Source organism: Amblyraja radiata, unplaced genomic scaffold, assembly GCF_010909765.2.
Source record: "Amblyraja radiata isolate CabotCenter1 unplaced genomic scaffold, sAmbRad1.1.pri S62, whole genome shotgun sequence".
In the NCBI taxonomy this organism is placed as follows: Eukaryota; Metazoa; Chordata; class Chondrichthyes; order Rajiformes; family Rajidae; genus Amblyraja; species Amblyraja radiata.
Genome location: NW_022630157.1, coordinates 1,571,452 through 1,590,735, shown reverse-complemented (window position 1 = coordinate 1,590,735; position 19,284 = coordinate 1,571,452). Strand labels below are relative to the sequence as shown.

The window sequence follows — 19,284 nt, the reverse complement described above, 5'->3', positions numbered from 1 at the left end:
TCCCAGGTACACTACCTCCACCTTCCTGCGCTTGGTCCATGTCCCTGCAAACCTGTCCTATCCATGTACATGCCTAACATTTACATAAACGCTGGAATGGAACCAGCCTCAACTACCTCAGCTCGCAGTTTGTTCCAAACATCCAACACACTTTGTGTGAAAAGGTTACCTGTCACATTCCCATTAAATATTTTCCCTTCACCTTCAAGTTTGACAACATATTTCCTATAGCGGTGCCGAGACCTGAACACACTATTCTAATTGCGGTCTCATCAACGAACATACAACTGCAACATGACCTCGCAACTTCTGCATTAGTGATAATTTTTCAAAACTCTTTAGATTCTGGAGTAGTTCCTGAGGACTGGTGGGTAGCTAATGTAACCCCACTTTTTAAAAAGAGAGCGAGATAGAACACGGGGAATTACTGACCAGTTAGTCTAACATCGGTGGTGGGGAAACTCCTTGAGTCAGTTATTAAAGATGGGATAGCAGCACATTTGGAAAGTGGTGAAATCATTGGCCAAAGTCAGCATGGATTTATGAAAGGTAAATCATGTCTGACGAACCTTATAGAATTTTTCGAGGATGTACCTAGTAGAGTGGATAAGGGAGAACCAGCGAATGTGTTATATCTGGACTTTCAGAAGGCTTTCGACAAGGTCCCACATAAGAGATTAGTATGCAAATTTAAAGCACACGGTATTGGGGGTTCAGTATTGATGTGAATAGAGAACTGACTGGCAGACAGGAAGCAAAGAGTAGGAGTAAACGGGTCCTTTTCAGAATGGCAGGCAGTGACAAGTGGGGTACCGCAAGACTCAGTGCTGGGACCCCAGCTATTTACAATATATATTAGTGATCTGGATGAGGGAATTGAATGCAACATCTCCAAGTTTGCGTATGACACGAAGCTGGGGGCAGTGTTAGCTGTGAGGAGGATGCTAGGAGCCTGCAAGGTGACTTGGATAGGTTGGGTGAGTGGGAAAATGCATGGCAGATGCAGCATAATGTGGATAAATGTGAGGTTATCCACTTTGGTGGCAAAAACAGGAAACTAGACTATTATCTGAATGGTTGCCGATTAGGAAAAGGGGAGATGCAACGAGACCTGGGTATCATGGCACACCAGTCATTGAAAGTAGGCATGCAGGTGCTGCAGGCAGTGAAAAAAGCAAATGGTATCTTAGCATTGATAGCAAACGGATTTGAGTATAAGAGCAGGGAGGTTCTACTGCAGTTGTACAGGGTCTTGGTGAAACCACACCTGGAGTATTACGTACAGTTTTGATCTCCTAATCTGAGGAAATACATTCTTGCCATAGAGGGAATACAGAGAATGTTCACCAGACTGATCCCTGGGATGGCAGGACTTTCATATGAAGAAAGACTGGATAGGCTCGGCTTGTACACGCTAGAATTTAGAAGATTCAGGGGGGATCTTATAGAAACTTACACAATTCTTAAGGGATTGGACAGGCTAGATGCAGGAAGATTATTCCCGATGTTGGGGAAGTCCAGAACTAGGGGTCACAGTTTAAGGATAAGAGGGAAGTCTTTTAGGACCGAGATGAGAAAATAATTGTTTACACAGAAAGTGGTGAATCTGTGGAATTATCTGCCACAGAAGGTAGTTGAGGCCAGTTCATTGGCTATATTTAAGAGGGAGTTAGATGTGGCCCTTGTGGCTAAAGGGATCAGGGGGTATGGAGCGAAGGCAGGGATGGGATACTGAGTTGGATGATCAGCCATGATGATATTGAATGGCGGTGCAAGCTCGAAGGGTTGAATGGCCTCTACTCCTGCACCTATTGTCTATGTTTCTATGTTTCTATACTCAATACTGTGACTGATGAAATGTAACGTGCCAAAACCTTTGTGACCACCTGATCGACCTGCAACTCGACCTTCAAGGAACTGCACTCCTGGATCCCCCTGCTCCACAACACTTATCAGAGGCCGACCATTCGCTGTGTAAGTCCTGCTCTTGTTAGACGTCCCAAAATGCAACACCTCACATTTCTATGTATTAAATTCCATCAATCATTCCTCAGCCCACCTGGCCAATCGATCCAGATCCTGCTGCAAACTTTCACAACCATATTCACTATCTGCAAAACGATCCACTTTTATATCATCCGCAAACTTGCTATCCTTGCCCTGTATCTTCTCATCCAAATCATTGGAATAGATGACAAAGAGTAACTGTCCCAGCACCGAACCCTGAGGCACACCACTAGCCACTGTCCTCCCGCCTGAGAAGCAACCTTCCAACATCACTCTCTGTCCTTCCATGTGGCAAATTTGATATCCATTCAGCTATACCTCCTTGGGTCCCATGCGATCCAACGTTCCAGAGCAGCCTAGCATGTGGGAATTACTGAGACATGGCTGCAAGAGGGCCAGAGCTGGGAACTGAATATTCAAGGGTATACCTCCTATCGAAAATACAGACAGGTGGGCAGAGGGGGTGGGGTTGCCCTGTTGGTGAGGAATGAAATGCAGTCTCTTGCAAGGGTTGACATTGAAACAGGAGATGTGGAGTCAGTATGGATAGAACTAAGGAATAGTAAGGGTAAAAATACCTTAATTGGACTAATCTACAGCCCCCCAAACAGTAGCCTGGACATGGGGCGCAAGTGGAATCAGGAGTTAAAATAGGCATGTAGTAAAAGTAATGTTGTGGTTGTTATGGGAGATTTCAACATGCAGGTAGACTGGGAAAATCAGGTTGGTACTGGACCCCTAGAAAGGGACTTTGTAGAGTGCCTTCGTGGTGGATTCTTTGAACAGCTTGTATTGGAGCCTACCGGAGAGAATGCAATTCTGCATTTAATGTTATGTAATGAACCGGATTTGATAAAGGACCTCGAGGTTAATTAGCCAATAGGAGGCAGTGGCCATAACATGGTCAGGTTTAACCTACAATAGGAGAGGAAGAAGAGTAGATCGGAGGTGTCGATGTTGCAGCTGAATAAAGGAGACTGTGGGGCCATGAGGGAGCTGGCCAAAGTTGACTGGAAAGATACACTAGCAGGGATGACAGTGGAACAACAATGGCAGGTGTTTCTAGGAGTAATACAGAAGGTGCAGGATCAGTTCATTCCTAGGAGGAAGAAAGATTCCAAGCGGAGAAAGGGACGACCATGGCTGACAAGGGATGTCAGGGACAGTATACGAATTAAAGCAAAGAAGTACAACGTAGCAAAGATGAGCGGGAAGCAAGAGGATTGGGTAATGTTTAAAGAACAACAGAAGATAACTAAAAAGACAATACGGGGAGAAAAGATGAGGTGCGAGGGTAAGCTAGCCAAGAATATAAAGCAGGATAGTAAAGTCTTATTTAGGTATGTGAAGAGGAAAAAATTAGTTAAGACCAAAGCTGGACCATTGAAGACCGAAAAGGGTGAATTTGTTATGGGGAACAATGAAATGGCAGATGAGTTCAACAGGTACTTTGGATCTGTCATCACTAAGGAGGACACAAACAATCACACAGAGAGTGGTGAATCTCTGGAATTCTCTGCCACAGAAGGTAGTTGAGGCCAGTTCATTGGCTATATTTAAGAGGGAGTTAGATGTGGCCCTTGTGGCTAAAGGGATCAGGGGGTATGGAGAGAAGGCAGGTACGGGATACTGAGTTGGATGTTCAGCCATGATCATATTGAATGGCGGTGCAGGATCGAAGGGCCGAATGGCCTACTCCTGCCCCTAATGTATATGTTTCTGTGTTTTCCTGATATAATAGTGGCCAGAGGATCTGGGGTAACAGAGGAACTGAAGGAAATCCACATTAGGCAGGAAATGGGGTTGGATAGACTGATGGGATTGAAGGCTGATAAATCCCCCAGGGCCCGATGGTCTGCATCCCAGGGTACTTAAGGAAGTGGCACTAGAAATCGTGGATGCATTTGTGATAATATTCAAATGTTCTATAGACTCAGGATCAGTTCCTGCGGATTGGAGGGTAGCTAATGTCATTCCACTTTTTAAGTAAGGCGGGAGAGAGAAAACGGGGAATTATAGACCAGTTAGCCTGACATCGGTGGTGGGGAAGATGCTGGAGTCAATTATAAAAGATGAGATAGCTGAAAATTTGGATTGCAGTAACAGGATCGGTCCGAGTCAGCATGAATTTACGAAGGGGAAATCATGCTTGACTAATCTTCTGGAATTTTTTGAAGATGTAACTAGGAAAATGGACAAGGGAGAGCCAGTGGATGTAGTGTACCAGGACTTTCAGAAAGCATTTGATAAGGTCCCACATAGGATATTAGTGGGCACGTGGTATTGGGGGTAGAGTGCTGACATGGATCGAGAAGTGGTTGGCAGACAGGAAACAAAGACTAGGGATCAACGGGTCCCTTTCGTTGGGAACCTGATAGCCATGTTCATGTTTTCTTTGGCGATGTCAATGCTCGAATAACTGGAGAATGGCAAATATGATATATTTATGAAAGTGCAATAGCACGGATAAGTCTAGTATCAGTGATGGGGAAGTTATCTAAAACGGTCTGAGGGAGAGGAGTGTTGGTTGAAATATGTCGCATATAAACGACACCACGGAGTCCACGCAGTCGATAACCAATTCACACTAGTTATGTGCTACAGTACTTCCGCATCCGCCCCCGGCATATGATGGACACTTTATAGAGACCACAAACTTACGGAAATCCATCGACTCGCTCGCACAGTGACAGTTCAAAACGTTGGATGACGAAGCTTAAATACTTCGAATGGTGGATGCAGAATTTTCTATGAAAAAATGGGACTGGGTTATTTTCTAAGACCATAGATAACTCTAGGGAAGATGACAGATTACGCTGGAGTGGTGGAAGTGGTCAATACTGGAAGACGGCCAGTATACGTTGATCACTGATTCATTATTATAAACAATCCACGTGTAACCATTATGTCACCGGACATATACAATCTGAAGGTGCTTTGAATCATTATACACGCCTGGTGCTCTCAGTGTTTCGCAGTATGTACTGTTATGGCCTTGAAGTAAAGCACTTCTTTGATAAAGTCAAGACTGCTCGTTGAGACGAATCTTTCTGTCTGCCATTATGAGCTGTCAATCAGAGTGCAAGTGGGTCGCAGGTGATAGTGAGATTTGTGTTACTGTTTAAAGAGACAACTCCGTCAAACCAATCAATCAATCAATCAATCAATCAATCAATCAATCAATCAATCAATCAATCAATCAATCAATCAATCAATCAATCAATCAATCAGCCTCCACCTGGTATCCATGGGCGTAGCTGATATAATGTTATTATTTTCTAGGTAATTCTCTTTGAAATATCGGCTGCATATTTTCCGTGCACGTTCCTCAACTTATCTCTTATTTGTAATCTTCGTATTTTGTTTAATTACATTTCCATTGATTGCTCTGTCTGGCTAACTGTGTATTTCACCTTCGATCGATTTATCACTATTTGTAATTAGACTTTACGATCAAAATATTGCACTGAGAAAACTGCGGCTTCTGGTGATAACATTAACGTGTACATTCCAGTGTATATTTCCCTCGTACCGCTATATACAATTAACAACTTGGCTTGGTGCTGATGATTATCGGCAACAAACGTTACTTTGCTGCAAGGAACTGAGAATGCAAATAGAAATGGAAGTGTGTAGAATACCAATCATTACTTACAACTATATCTATATTCTACCATATAGTCCCCATTTTAGAGATTAACCAACTCTGCTGGCAAGTATTAAGCAATTCCATAATTAGAAGTAGCAGACATGATGTTGCTAACTTTATTTGACTGTCACTAATCTCAATTCATTTTCTCTGATTAGGCATCGTAGGGTTTCTCTGGAGAATATGTTAAAAGCAACTTAACGAGTCGTTAAAAGCATGTTATCTTTAAAAGCAAGCGACCTGTCATACCATGGGTAGGAAACGTGAATTATCCCTGGTCATGTACGGGCCGGTCGTCAACCAGGTAGAACACGTGTTCTACCCTATCCTTGTCACCATTGGTGTTCCTGGTAAGCGTTTTATAATTGGCTGCCGATATTTCGCCGTCTCTGCCTTACTGTTAAAAATAGACGTGCTAGTACACTACAAACCAACTGACTCACATGGCTATCTGGACTACACGTCTTCCCACCCTTCCCCCTGTAAAGACTCCATCCCCTACTCCCAATTCCTCCGTCTACGCCGCATCTGTTCCCAGGATGAGACGTCCCACACCAGGGCATCGGAAATGTCCTCGTTCTTCAGGGAACGGGGATTCCCCTCCGCCACCATAGATGAGGCTCGTACCAGGGTCTCATCCATACCCCGCACCACTGCTCTCTCTCCCCATCCCCGCACTCGCAACAAGGGCAGAGTCCCCCTAGTCCTCACATTTCACCCCACCAGCCGGCAAATACAACAAATAATCCTCCGCCATTTCCGCCACCTCCAACGTGACCCCACCACTCGCCACATCTTCCCATCTCCCCCTATGTCTGCCTTCCGCAAAGACCGCTCCCTCCGCAACTCCCTTGTCAATTCTTCCCTTCTCTCCCGTACCAACCCCTCCCCGGGCACTTTCCGTTGCAACCGCAAGAAATGCAACACCTGTCCCTTCACCTCCCCCCTCGACTCCATTCAAGGACCCAAGCATTCGTTCCAGGTGCGACAAAGGTTCACCTGTATCTCCTCCAACCTCATCTACTGCATCCGCTGCTCTAGATGTCAGCTGATTTACATCGGGGAGACTAAGAGGAGGTTGGAAACGCCGAACACCTCCGCTCAGTCCGCAATAACCTACTTGAACTCCCCGTGGCTCAGCACTTTAACTCCCCCTCCCATTCGCAATCCGACCTCTCTGTCCTGGGTCTCCTCCATTGCCAGAGTGAACAACACCGGACACTTGAGGAACAGCACCTCATATTCCGCCTGGGGTGCTTGCGTCCGGATGGCATGAACATTGAATTCTCCCAATTTTGATAGCACTTGCTGTCTCCTCCCCTTCCTTAACCCTCTAGCTGTCTCCTCCCATCCCCCTCCCTCGGGCTCCTTCTCCTCCCTTTTTCCTTCCATCTCCCCCCCACCCCCCATCAGTCTGAAGAAGGGTTTCGGCCCGAAACGTCGCCTATTTCCTTCGCTCCATAGATGCTGCTGCACCCGCTGAGTGTCTCCAGCATTTTTGTGTACCTTCGATCTTCCAGCATCTGCAGTTTCTTCTTGAACATCTAAAATACACAATCGCTTTAATCTATGGCCGGTAAATCCAGTGCCATGTACACAAGCACGTTTATTCTATGTTAACCCTGTGTCTCATTCACTCCTTGCGCGTGAGGGACAATGTGTACGGGTCGAAATTACCTACAAACCCGCAGGTATTCCGGATGAGGGAAGATTCAGTAACACCTGGAGGAAACTGATGCGGGCACATGCAGAACGTGTAAGATTCACACAGACCGGGTTGGTCTCTGCAGGCGATCTATCTTCTATATTATACAAATGTTCTATGTCCTGTGATCGGAAATGGCTCATCGTGTTATTAGACATGAGCAATTAATCTATCCATGTCCCTCTCAAGGAGATATAGACGACCCCTTGCCAAGGGGTATCTGCTAATGGCCTCATATTTACCGGTTCTGTCGGTCGCCCAGTAATTTATATTTGCCCGTAGATGTTGTGTGACACCAATGCGCAGCTGGTGCAGATGTTTCTGTTTCCATTGGCGCTGTTCACAAACTCAGGACTGTGACAAGTCTCCATCGCCAAATCGGAGCGGACTGATATCGAGTTAGGCGAACAGAGCCCCTCCGATATAGAAGGCGGCAGGTTCGGCCCATCTAGCGTGTGTCGTGACCAACTGTGATTGGATTCATCGGCTGATGTTCGTTTACACATGCACTTCTCAATTTCCCTAAAGTTTCTGCCAGAGGCCGATTCACTGCAGACAACGTATGAGTATCCGACCAGCCAGCAGAATTTCGCAAAAGTAGAAGGACATCGGAGGTCCATCCAAGGACAAACGCTCGTGCTTCTGTTTGACAGTATCAGTGACCCGGGTTTGATCCTGACCTCCAACGTTTCCGGGTGGAGTTTGTACATTTTCCTCGGGACAACGTTGATTCATCCATCAGGTCTAGTTTCTCCCGCATCCTAAAGATCCTGGAGCTCTGGTGCCGTCGTTCAACCCGTCCTGGTTTGACGGTAAACTGGATTCTGTAATTTCTTCCACTGCTCTGGAACTGGTATGAACGGGTTATAAATGATCGGACAGCCTAGGTCAATCAATCAATCAATCAATCAATCAATCAATCAATCAATCAATCAATCAATCAATCAATCAATCAATCAATCAATCAATCAATCAATCAATCAATCAATCAATCAATCAATCAATCAATCAATCAATCAATCAATCAATCAATCAATTAATCAATCAATCAATCAATCAATCAAAGGCAAGGTAAGGCAAGGTATTTAAGGTAAAGCATTAAAGACAGGATTTGATGGCAAGGCTTTGACGGCAACGCAAGGGGAGGCATCGAAGGCAATGCATTAACTGCAAGGCAAGTCATTAATGGCATGGCATTGAAGACAAGGCAAAGCAAGACATTGAATGCAATCCATTGAAGTTAAGGGAAGACATTGATGGGAAGGCAAGACTGAGCATTGAAAGCAAGACAAGGCATTGAATGGAATTCATTGAAGGCGAGGCATCGAAAGGCAGGATAGGCATTGAATCAAACAATCAGTCACGCAGGCATGCCAACGTGAACACGGGTAAAAGGTGCAAATTCCACACAAACAATAATAGTAATCAGTATCGATCCTGCGACGCTGGAGCTAAACAGGAAGCAGCGTTACTGCTGTCAATTTCCTTTGAGGGAAAACGGTGGTAAAAATTGTACGCCTTATGAAGTAATTCCGGTCAGGTTAACAGAGGCGTTATTTGGATGCACCATTCCCATGCGCATCCTGAAATTAGTCTGTGATTGATACCGAGGAATGTCCGGGTGGCCATTCCCCTGCCGATCACCTCGATGCGAGATACAATATCAAATAATCCACTCACTTTCGAACGATGATGTGTCAAATTAACATGCTCCTGCAACATTGAAAGATGGTCATTGGTTTTAATTTCCTCTTTTCTACAGCTAACCTGTTGGCAATCGTCATTCTCTCCCGGGGAAAGTGTGGTCTCTCCAAATGTATCACCCGCTACCTGGTATCCATGGCAGTAGCTGATCTAATGGTTCTGATCTTCGAGGTAATTCTTTCAGAGATGTCAGGTGCCTATTATCCGTATTCTTTCCTCAACTTACCACATACCTGTAAGCTACGTATTTTGTTTAATTGTATTTCAATTGATTGCTCTGGCTAACGGTGACTTTCACCTTCGATCGATTTGTCACTATTTGTAATCAGAGGTTACGAGCTAAATATTGCACTGAGAAAACTGCGGCTGTGGTGATAACAGTAACGTGTATATTAAGTATTATTCAAAATGTTCCAGTGTATATTTACCTCGCACCTCTGTATATAATTGACAACGTGGCTTGGTACTGTTGGGTAGCATCAGATGTCTACACCACACCGATAGGGGCAGCATATTCAGTGATCGATACCATTGTAACACCAGTTGTATCTATTTTACTGATTATGTTCCTCAACGCCCTGACAAGCACACACATTAAACACTCCAATAGAGTGCGGAGCGGTCTCCGGCGGGACAAAAATGCCGAGAGCGGCGCTGATCAAGAGGTGCAGAACCGACATCATTCCCTTGCTGGCCATATCCGGTAACTTCATACTACTGTGGATGGTGACCTTTGGTGCAAGAGCAGTTGGCTCACAGAGCCAGATGTTTGGATTCGATTCTAACAAGGGGTGCTGTGTATGCAGCTCGCTCCTGGGGGGGGGGGGGGGGGGGGGAGCGGGGGTGGGGTGGGGGGGGGGGGGGGGGCTGGAGATTACATAGCATCGTGCAGCAGAGAATAGAGGCCTTCAGCCACATCATTGCCAAACGTGCCCCCATCTACACTGGACCCATTTGTCTATTTCTGCAAGTACAGGAAATCATAAAATACACCGGAAGTGAAACAACAATGGATCACAAATGGATCATTTAAAATGATGCGGTCACGTGAAATCCCACATTCCTATTAATACATTTATTACAGCAAGAGCATAACTAGCCAGAATGTGGCGATCCTTGACGTGGTTGATTATGGAAATAACCTCGTAGAAATACCCTCCACCTGAACTCACTGCGGGGAAGAGAACTATTCCAGAAATAGCACGGCTCGCAGTGAAATACTAGACCATGTGACATTAATTATGGGGGCGTCAAATATCATCGCAGGTTGAAACTTGGATAGGTCCCCCGGATCAGGTGAGGAGAGACGATCGTTGGTAACCTGATAGCCATGTTCATGATTTCCTTGGCGCTGTCTATGTTCAGGATAGCTTGAAAACAGCAAATGTGATATCGTTATACAAGTACAATAGCAGGGATAAGTCTAGTATCGAAAACGTTCGGAAGCTTTCTGAGGGAGAGGAGTGCTGATTAAATGAGTAAACGAGGCAGCGGTTTTTAACATTTGGCGTACGTACGCGCATTTGCGAACAAAATGCTTTATGCGGTTTGTACCTTTCATTGGTTCCTAAAAATGGGCTCAACAAATGGATGTTATTTATGACCACTTGCTATCCCCCCGGTAAAGCCCCAAACGACCCCCCATGGGGGTCCCGACCCCCCAGATTAAGAACCACTGATGTAAATGGTACCATTGAGTCCACGCCATAGATCACCCATTCACACGTTCTGTGCTACAGTACATCCGCATCCGCCCCCTACACACGATGGGCAATTTACAGAGACCGTAAAGAAGGAAATAGTAAGATTAAACGAGAATTTACCAGTTTGAAGTTTGATCTGTATTTTATGAGAAGTTACGATGAGGGATTACGTGAAGAGCCCGCTCAGCACGTCTGCGCGCTATACTTCAAAGCAACGGTGTGGAATCACAGAGAGACACAGTTATTGAAGTAAACATAATAAAGATAAGGAGACATCCGTTTATCAGTTTGATCCATATTAATGAGGGTGGGAGCGGAGGGCACTCATCGTAACTCCTCATAAAATGCAGACCAAACTTCAAACTGGTAAGTTCTCGTTTAATTTTACTATTTTACTTCGGAGTCACGTGAGTGATTCCGTGAAGACTTCAAAGCTCTGTGATTTCAAACCGTGTAACAGTTATTACTTCACGCACTGCCGAAGTCTTTGAGGGAGGAAGTGTGTTATCGTAATCAAGCAATGAATCTGTTTGTAGAAAAACACAATGGTATTTTTTTTTAACAATAACAACAAATAAATTAAATTGCTCCCCTGGACATAAATTAAATATTTGCAGTCTGTACAACCTTTCCTGCAAATAAAACAGGTTTTGCCAACGGCTTATTATGAAATTTCTGAACGGTCTTTCCCCCCACCATCCTCCTGTAGCCAGGATGTGGATCTATAGGCACGTCCATTCTTTTAGCCGTCGACGTGGATGCTGCCCTGGTGGAATAACATTTGTACATGTTAGTGTTTATCCCAGCAGTTTTTAGCACCTGCTTGAGCCATCTCGCAATGGTTTGGCTCGTCACCCGACCATAAGGTTTTATGACTGACCCACAAGGCTTTTCATCTCCCTCGAATATTTTGGTTGTGTCTATGTAGGATAGTAGGTGGGTCATGGCACATAACCGTGGTTCTGGCGGGTAAGCCCGGAATTCCACGACTGGATTAGGTGTTCCTGGGCTGCTCTGTTTGATCAGTCCCTGGATAACGACAGAGATCTGGTCTGGAGCTGTGAGCATGCTGTCCATTCGCAATATGTGCAGTGACTGGACTTTCTGTGCAGATACAAGTGCCATCAACATGAGTGTTTTGAGCATAGATTGTTCCAGGTTGAGAGATCTGGCTGGTGGCCATCCCCTGAGGTATGTCAGGACCACACTGACATCCCATGTATGGGTGTACCTTGGTCTAGGGGGTTAGAGTTGTAAATACCCTTCATTAATTTGACAACCAGCGGGTGGGACCCCATGGCCTGTTGACCTGGAGCTGGTTTTAAATAGACAGGCAGGGCACTTCTAGCTGTGTTGATGGCTCTGTAGCTGAGTCTTTCATCGTGGTGAAGGTTCGCCAGGAATTCCAGTACGTTGGTAACTGTAGCGGTTGAGTAGGAGATCGCTGTATCCAAGCAGTACTTCTCCCATTTCGATGCTGACATGGTGTCGACGGTTTGTTCTGATAATCCCAGTCCCAGAAGTGGTTTGTGCAGAATCTGCAACCCAGGAATTAGATTTTTTCATGGCATGGGTGGCTTGTGCCCGACACTGGGTGTTACTAACTCTGGGTCACTGGGGAATACCATCGGAGTTTTAACAACCATGTCATTGAGTATTGGGAACCAATCGGGTCGGGTACTATCAAAATAACTGAAGCAGAGTCCATTTGTATTGTGCGTAGTCCCCGACTGATGAGGCAGAAGGGAGGAAATGCATAGAAGAAGAATTTCCCCAATCCAGCTCGAACGCACCTACCGCTGCTGCCTCAGGGTCTGGTTCCCAAGCGACATACATAGGTACCTGGTGATTTAACCTTGGTGCAAATAAATCGATATCTGGCGTGCCATATTGCTTGATAACCTTTGCGAATTTTTTTATTTATTTGTTTATTTTTTGGGGGGGTTTTAACATCCATTCGATGTTGTCATTACATTTACGTGACCTGGTGTCTGCCACTGTATTTAGCTTACCTGGTAGGTAAGTTGCTGATAGCCTAATATGTCTTTCGACACACCATTGCCAAATTGTGTTGACCAACTTGTCGCATGATACCGATTTTATGCCGTCCATATGGTTAATGTAGGCTACCACCGTAGTTTTTATCTATTTGTAACCGTACATGCAAGTGATGCATATTTATGCATATGCTTTAAACCATAAAAGTCACCCATCTCTAGATAATTAATGCCCAGTGTAAGTGGTAATGATGACTCCGGGTTAGTCCATCTATTATCTGTGCTAGATATAGAGTTAGTTGCTCCCCAGCCTTGAGCACTGGCATCTGTTTGGATAACTAACATAGGGTTAGTGATGATAATAGGGCTGTAAACTATGCCAAACGTTTTTTGCCCACCACTGTAGTTCTGATATTGCTTCAGTGGGTAACTTCATGAAACGATCATAATGACCTGTATGTCGTTTTTGGTGCAAAGGTCCGAATTATGTAGCCGGAAACTGTTGCTACCATTTTCCCAATTACTCTGTTACTTGTCGAGTAGTTGGTAGTTTGTTGACCATTAAATCCCCCCCCCCCCCCCCCCACCAGATGGAACGCTCCTCCGTGGAGTCGAGCGGGAGACAGGTTTGTTCTAGAGCCTTTCTTCTCTGCCTGAAAGCAGAAGGCTCCATGTGAAAGAAAAACCCGACCTCAGAGCTTACCTGACTCCCGTTGCGCCGCTGTCGGAACTGCTGAACGTAATGGCGCGCATGCGTGCTGAGCGGGCTCTTCACGGAATCACTCACGTCACTCCGAAGTAAAATACATCGACTCGCTCGCAAAGTGACCGTTCAAAACGTTGGATGACGAGGGATAAATACTTTGAATGTTGGATGCAGAAATGGCACCGGGTTATTCGAAGAATAAAGATAACACTGTGGAAGAATAAATATGATTGTGCTGTGGTGGCAGCGGTCAATACAGGAATATTACCGGAAACATTGATCACTGATTCATTATTATAAACAATCCGCGTGTAACCATTTTGTCACCGGATATATACAATCTGTAGATGCTTTGAATCATTGTACACGCCTGGTACTCTCAGTGTTTCGCAGTATGTACTGTTAAGGCCTTGAAGTAACGGACTTCTTTGATAAAGTCAAGACTGCTTGTTGAGACGAATCTTTCTGTTTGCCATTATAAGCTGTCATTTAGAGCGCAATGGGTCCCAGGTGATAGTGAGATTTGAGTTACAGATTAAAGAGGCAACTCCGTCAAACCTCTTACATCCTATAACGTCTAAACTGGGCAGCATTCTGTCCCCGCCTGCACCCTCTCCAATGGCTCCCCATATTCCCTTTACCTATCATAACTATACGTAAGCTTACAAATTGTGAACGACCTGTGGTTGTTTGTCCTTCCAACGTACATAGAAACATAGAAAATAGGTGCAGGAGTAGGCCATTCGGCCCTTCGGCCCTTCGAGCCTGCACCGCCATTCAATATGATCATGGCTGAAAACTCCAACTCAGTATCCCGTACCTGCCTTCTCTCCATACCCCCTGATCCCTTTAGCCCCAAGGGCCACATCTAACTCCCTCTTAAATATAGCCATTGAACTGGCCTCAACTACCTTCTGTGGCAGAGAATTCCACAGATTCATCACTCTCTGTGTAAAAAACATCACCTTACAATTGTCAGCATTATCTTCTACCTGCCCCTGTTCAGCCATTTTCCCCAAGTGATCAATATCATCTTGCAACCAATAATTATTTCCTGACTGTAAACCATAGCATCATTTTTGTAGAAACTGTAGATTCACTGATCATATCCCCTTGTGCTCATATGCAAAGCATAACAACAATAAGGGCGCCAATCTGGTCCTTCTCACAAACAACTGGACATCGTTTTCTAAACAATAAACAAATGACAAATGACTCCTGAGAGTGGTGGGAGCCCGGAACGCACTGCCAGAGGAGACGGTGGAGACATATGACAACGTGGCATTGAAGAGGCTTTTGGATAAGTTCATGTTCAGGAACACGAGATTGGTTTATGTTGTCATCATGTTCGACAGTTAGGGTGGAAGGGCCTGGTCCTGTGCTATCCTCCTCTGTCTTATATGTGTTATATAGAATGGTGGTTCCGAGAGAATATTGAGCAAACGAGGGTCTTCAATGTGAAGGTCTATGGACATCTGTATTTGGAGAAAATCCTTAAAATGTATTCCGTTAGTGATCGTGGGTTGTGCTCAATGTATTGTTAATCAGAATCAGCAATATGTGTGCTCTTGCAAATCGCATCATTGGCCACTGGGATTGCAGGCGGCCACCAAGGTCCATTTAAATAAGATCGCTTCTGTTTCGCAGACAGATGTGATAGAAATTGATGATGTTTGAATATTCATTATGAAACAAACGATTCGTAAATGATATTACCTTTCGCATAGACGCGGTGCTGCGTCATTTCGGGTCAGCACCCCAACTCAGACTGGTTGGGAAGGAGGGGGGCGAGGATCTGTGAGAGACGTGGGCGGGGGCGAGGAGCTGGGAGAGACGTGGGCTGCGGCGGAGAGCTGAGAAAGACGTGGGCGGGGGCGCGGAGCTGGGAGAGACGTGGTTCGGGGCTGAGAGCTGAGAGAGACGTGGGCGGGGGCGGAGGGCTGGGAGAGGCGTGGGCGGGGGCGAGGAGCTGGGAGAAATGTGGGCGGGGGCGAGGAGCTGGGAGAGACGGGGACGGGGGCTGAGAGCTGAGAGAGACGTGGGCGGGGGCGAGGAGCTGGGAGAGACGTGGGCGGGGGCGGAGAGCTGGGAGAGACGTGGGGCTCGCCAAAGCCGGGCAAGTGACAGGCGGATGCAGGTTGACGGTGGTTTTGGTTGGCGGATGATTGAACAAAGGCCAGAGATGAAAATGCAAAAGGCGTGAGACAAAGAGATAAGGAAAGATGATCATTTGCACATTTTGCCTCGAGTAATAGACATATGTGTTGCATTACGACCTCATTTCGCAACTTGACCGCCCAGGAACGAAGGAGTTTACAGAGAATGGCAGACACTGTCCGCAGCATCACAAATGCAAATTATCGAGGGGATCTCTGGGAGGTACTGCCTCAGAAAAGACACCCGCTATCATGAAAGACCCACGCCATCCTGGCCACGCTCTCATTTCAATCCACCGATCGAAGCATGAAATCGTGCCCGCTTGGTTCTAGGATAGCTTCTTCCCAACAATTCTATTGTTTTGTGTATTTCGTTTCTGGCCATGTTGGGCTGCTGCAAGTAACAATCTCGTTATTCCGTTGTCGGTTCATATGACCAATGAGCACGTTTCACACTTTTGACACACTTAGAAAGCAATGACCTGACCAAGCCGACAGGACATAGATGCGAGCGAAGCGAGGAATTGAATGCGTGAATAGAATTGAATTGAATGTCGTTGAATTCTGACAACTCGGAAGTTATACAACGTTTCAGGAGTTAAATAGCAGTCGGACATCAACGGTAAATGTCGGGACCGCAGAACAATTGGTGAACAGAGATCCAGATGGATACAAGTTCCTAGTTGTCTGACATCGATGACTATTTCCGCTATGTTTTGATCATGGGCAAAGACATGGAGATATCTGGTCAGTTAATGTAAGTGTCTTGAGGACAGGCAGTGTTACAGCCGACGGGATGCTGACGTGTGCGGACGAGAGAGAGAAATGAGAGAGAGAAGGGAGAGACAGAGGGGGGAGAGTGAAGGAGAGAGAGAGAGAGAGAGAGAGAGAGAGAGAGAGAAGGGAGGGAGGGAGATGGGAGAAAGAGGAGGGGAGAGAGAGTAGGAGAGAGAAGAGGGGAGAGAAAGGGAGAAGGGGAGAGAGAGAGAAGGGAGAGAAAGGGGTGGGAGAGGATGGGGAGAGAAGGGGGAGATAAATAAGGTAGAGAGAGTGGGGGAGAGAGGGGACAGAGAGAAGGGGAGCGAAAGAGATAACGGGAGAGAGAGAATGGAGAGAGAGGGAGAGAGAGGAGAGGGGGAGAGAGAGAAGGGGAGAGAGAGAAGGGAGAAAGAAAAGGGAGAGAGAAGGAAGAGATAGAGGGGAGAGCGAGAAGAAGCGAGAGAGAAGGGGGAGACGAGAGCGTGGGGGTCATTTTCCCACACAAACCATAGGTGACTGCGCAATCTGAACCTAAGCACCAAGTTGTAAGCGGCCGAAGGTGCGCATCCCTCGGGACATCCCCTACTCTCCCACGGCCATCCTCCCCGGGCTGCGGTTCGGGTGGAGCGGAGGTGTGGGACAATATTCATCCCTCCACAGTGAAGTGATGGACGCGGTGGCCTGGACCAATCTCTGACAAGTCCCACCCCCCGGCAACGTCGTGTCCGTTATTTGACTGTTCTGTTGAGCGGGCATTCGGTGAGTTTGCTGGGAGGCGACGCAGCCTTTCGATTAATTGGCTTTTAGGCGCCCCGCCCTCTCGGTTAGTTTGCATATAGGCGTCCCACCCCTTCGGTTAGTTGGCGTTTCGGCTTCGTTTCCATTCGCATATTTGGCGATTCGGCTTCGTTTCCTTTCGGTTATTTGGCTTCCACATCTTTGCTTCGGCTTCTCCCCCGTCGGCGCCACGTCCGGGTACCAAAGCCAGTCAGAAAATACAGAAAGTGACATTGATAGGTGTTCGTGATTAGCAACAATATTTGGACCAATTCAAACTGTTTTACCCAATGAGTTGTCACAAGGCCATACAGACAGACGGAATGGGCAGTCCTGGGTATTCTCCATCAAAACCTTCGTATCATTGGAAGATCGCTAGGCTCTCGGCATTGACAGATGTTGTGAGACGTGCAGCCGTTTGTCAGATGTTGTGAGACGTGCAGCCGTACAGAGCTGCGTTGTTTCGAGGGAGAGCCTGAATAAGAACACGCGGTTATATATCCTCGCTGAGGCTTGGATGTAAGAAGATCCCGCCTGACCAGAGAGAGTCGTAAAACCATAAACATCGAGTTTCGTCACACAGAAGTACGCCCTTCGGCCCATCTTATCCATGCTGACCATGTAGGCATGTTGGGCTTGTCAGATTTAGAGTCATGGAGTCAGAAAACACGAAGAAAGGACCTTGGCCCAATTTGCCCTTGTCCCTCGATGCTAATCCCACCTGCCTAAGTTTGGCCCAGGTCCCTCTGAACGTTTCCTACGTATGTTTCTGACCAGATATAATTTTCCTGTGTTGAAGGGGGATTTTGGTACATTTGGCCTTCATCAGTCAGTGTGTTGAGTAAAACACTTGGGACAATGTGGCGCCGTTGTACGCGACGTTGTTGAGGCCGCGTTTAGAGTTGAGTTTTTGGTCAACCTGTGACAGAAACGATTTTATTGAGCTTGAAAATCAACTGGAACTACACAGTGGAGGTTGGGGTGTCATTCCTTAGATCACAGAAGGCTGAGGGTTTATCTTATAGAGGTGTATAAAATAATGAGTGAAATCGATAGAGTGAATGCTCTGAGTATTTTACTACGAGGAGGAGAAGCAAGAACCAAACGTTCATAGTTGAAGTTGAGAAGATGAATAGTAACAACCTGAAGGGCAACGTATTCATCCAGTGTGCGGTGGGAATACGGAACGAGCTGCCAGATGAGGTAGTTGACGCAGGTACTAAAACAACATTTAAAATAACCATATAACAGTGACAGCACGGAAACAGGCCATCTCGACCCTTCTAGTCCGTGCCGAACACATAATCTCCCCTAGTCCCATATACCTGCGCTCAGACCATAACCCTCCATTCCTTTCCCATCCATATAACTATCCAATTTATTTTTAAATGATAAAAACGATCCTGCCTCCACCACCTTCACTGGAAGCTCATACCACACAGCTACCACTCTCTGAGTAAAGAAGTTCCCCCTCATGTTACCCCTAAACTTCAGTCCCTTGGACAGGAACATGGGCAGGGATTATTTACTAGGATATGGGCGATACGCGGGCAATTGGGACTGGTTTAGATTCAGTATCTTGATCTGCATGTACACAAAAATGCTGGAGAAACTCAGCGGGTGCAGCAGCATCTATGGAGCGAAGGAAATAGGCAACGTTTCAGGCCGAAACCCTTCTTCAGAATGATGGGGGGTGGGGGTGGCGGGGAGAAGAAAGGAAAACGGAGGAGGAAGAGCCCGAGTGCTGAGGAAGGGGAGGATACAGCAAGGACTAACAGAATTGTGGGAATTCAATGTTCAAGCCCCCAGGCTGCAGACTCCCCAAGCACAATATGAGGTGCTGTTCCTCCAATTTCCGGTGTTGCCCGCTCTGGCCATGGAGGAGACCCAGGACCGAGAGGTCGGATACGGAATGGGAGGGGGAGTTGAAGTACTGAGCCACCGGGAGGTCAGGTTGGTTATTGCGGACCGAGCGGAGGTGTTCGGCGAAACGATCGCCCAGCCTCGGCTTGGCCTGCAGCGACGAGTTTGGTTAAACAGCCAGTTTCCGTGCTGTCTATTTCACTGACTCTATTTGGCCCATCAACCTATAAACCTTCCCCATCCATACATCTGTGTAAA

The 19,284-nt window shown here is 46.3% G+C and overlaps 1 long non-coding RNA gene across 1 annotated transcript; it reads left to right on the top strand.

The window, feature by feature from the left end:
- The first annotated feature begins 314 nt into the window (after positions 1–314).
- On the top strand, positions 315–14,219 carry LOC116969484. Its single transcript, XR_004410781.1, has 3 exons — positions 315–473; positions 13,309–13,311; positions 14,183–14,219. It is a non-coding gene; the product is annotated as an uncharacterized LOC116969484 (long non-coding RNA).
- The last annotated feature ends 5,065 nt before the right edge of the window (positions 14,220–19,284 follow it).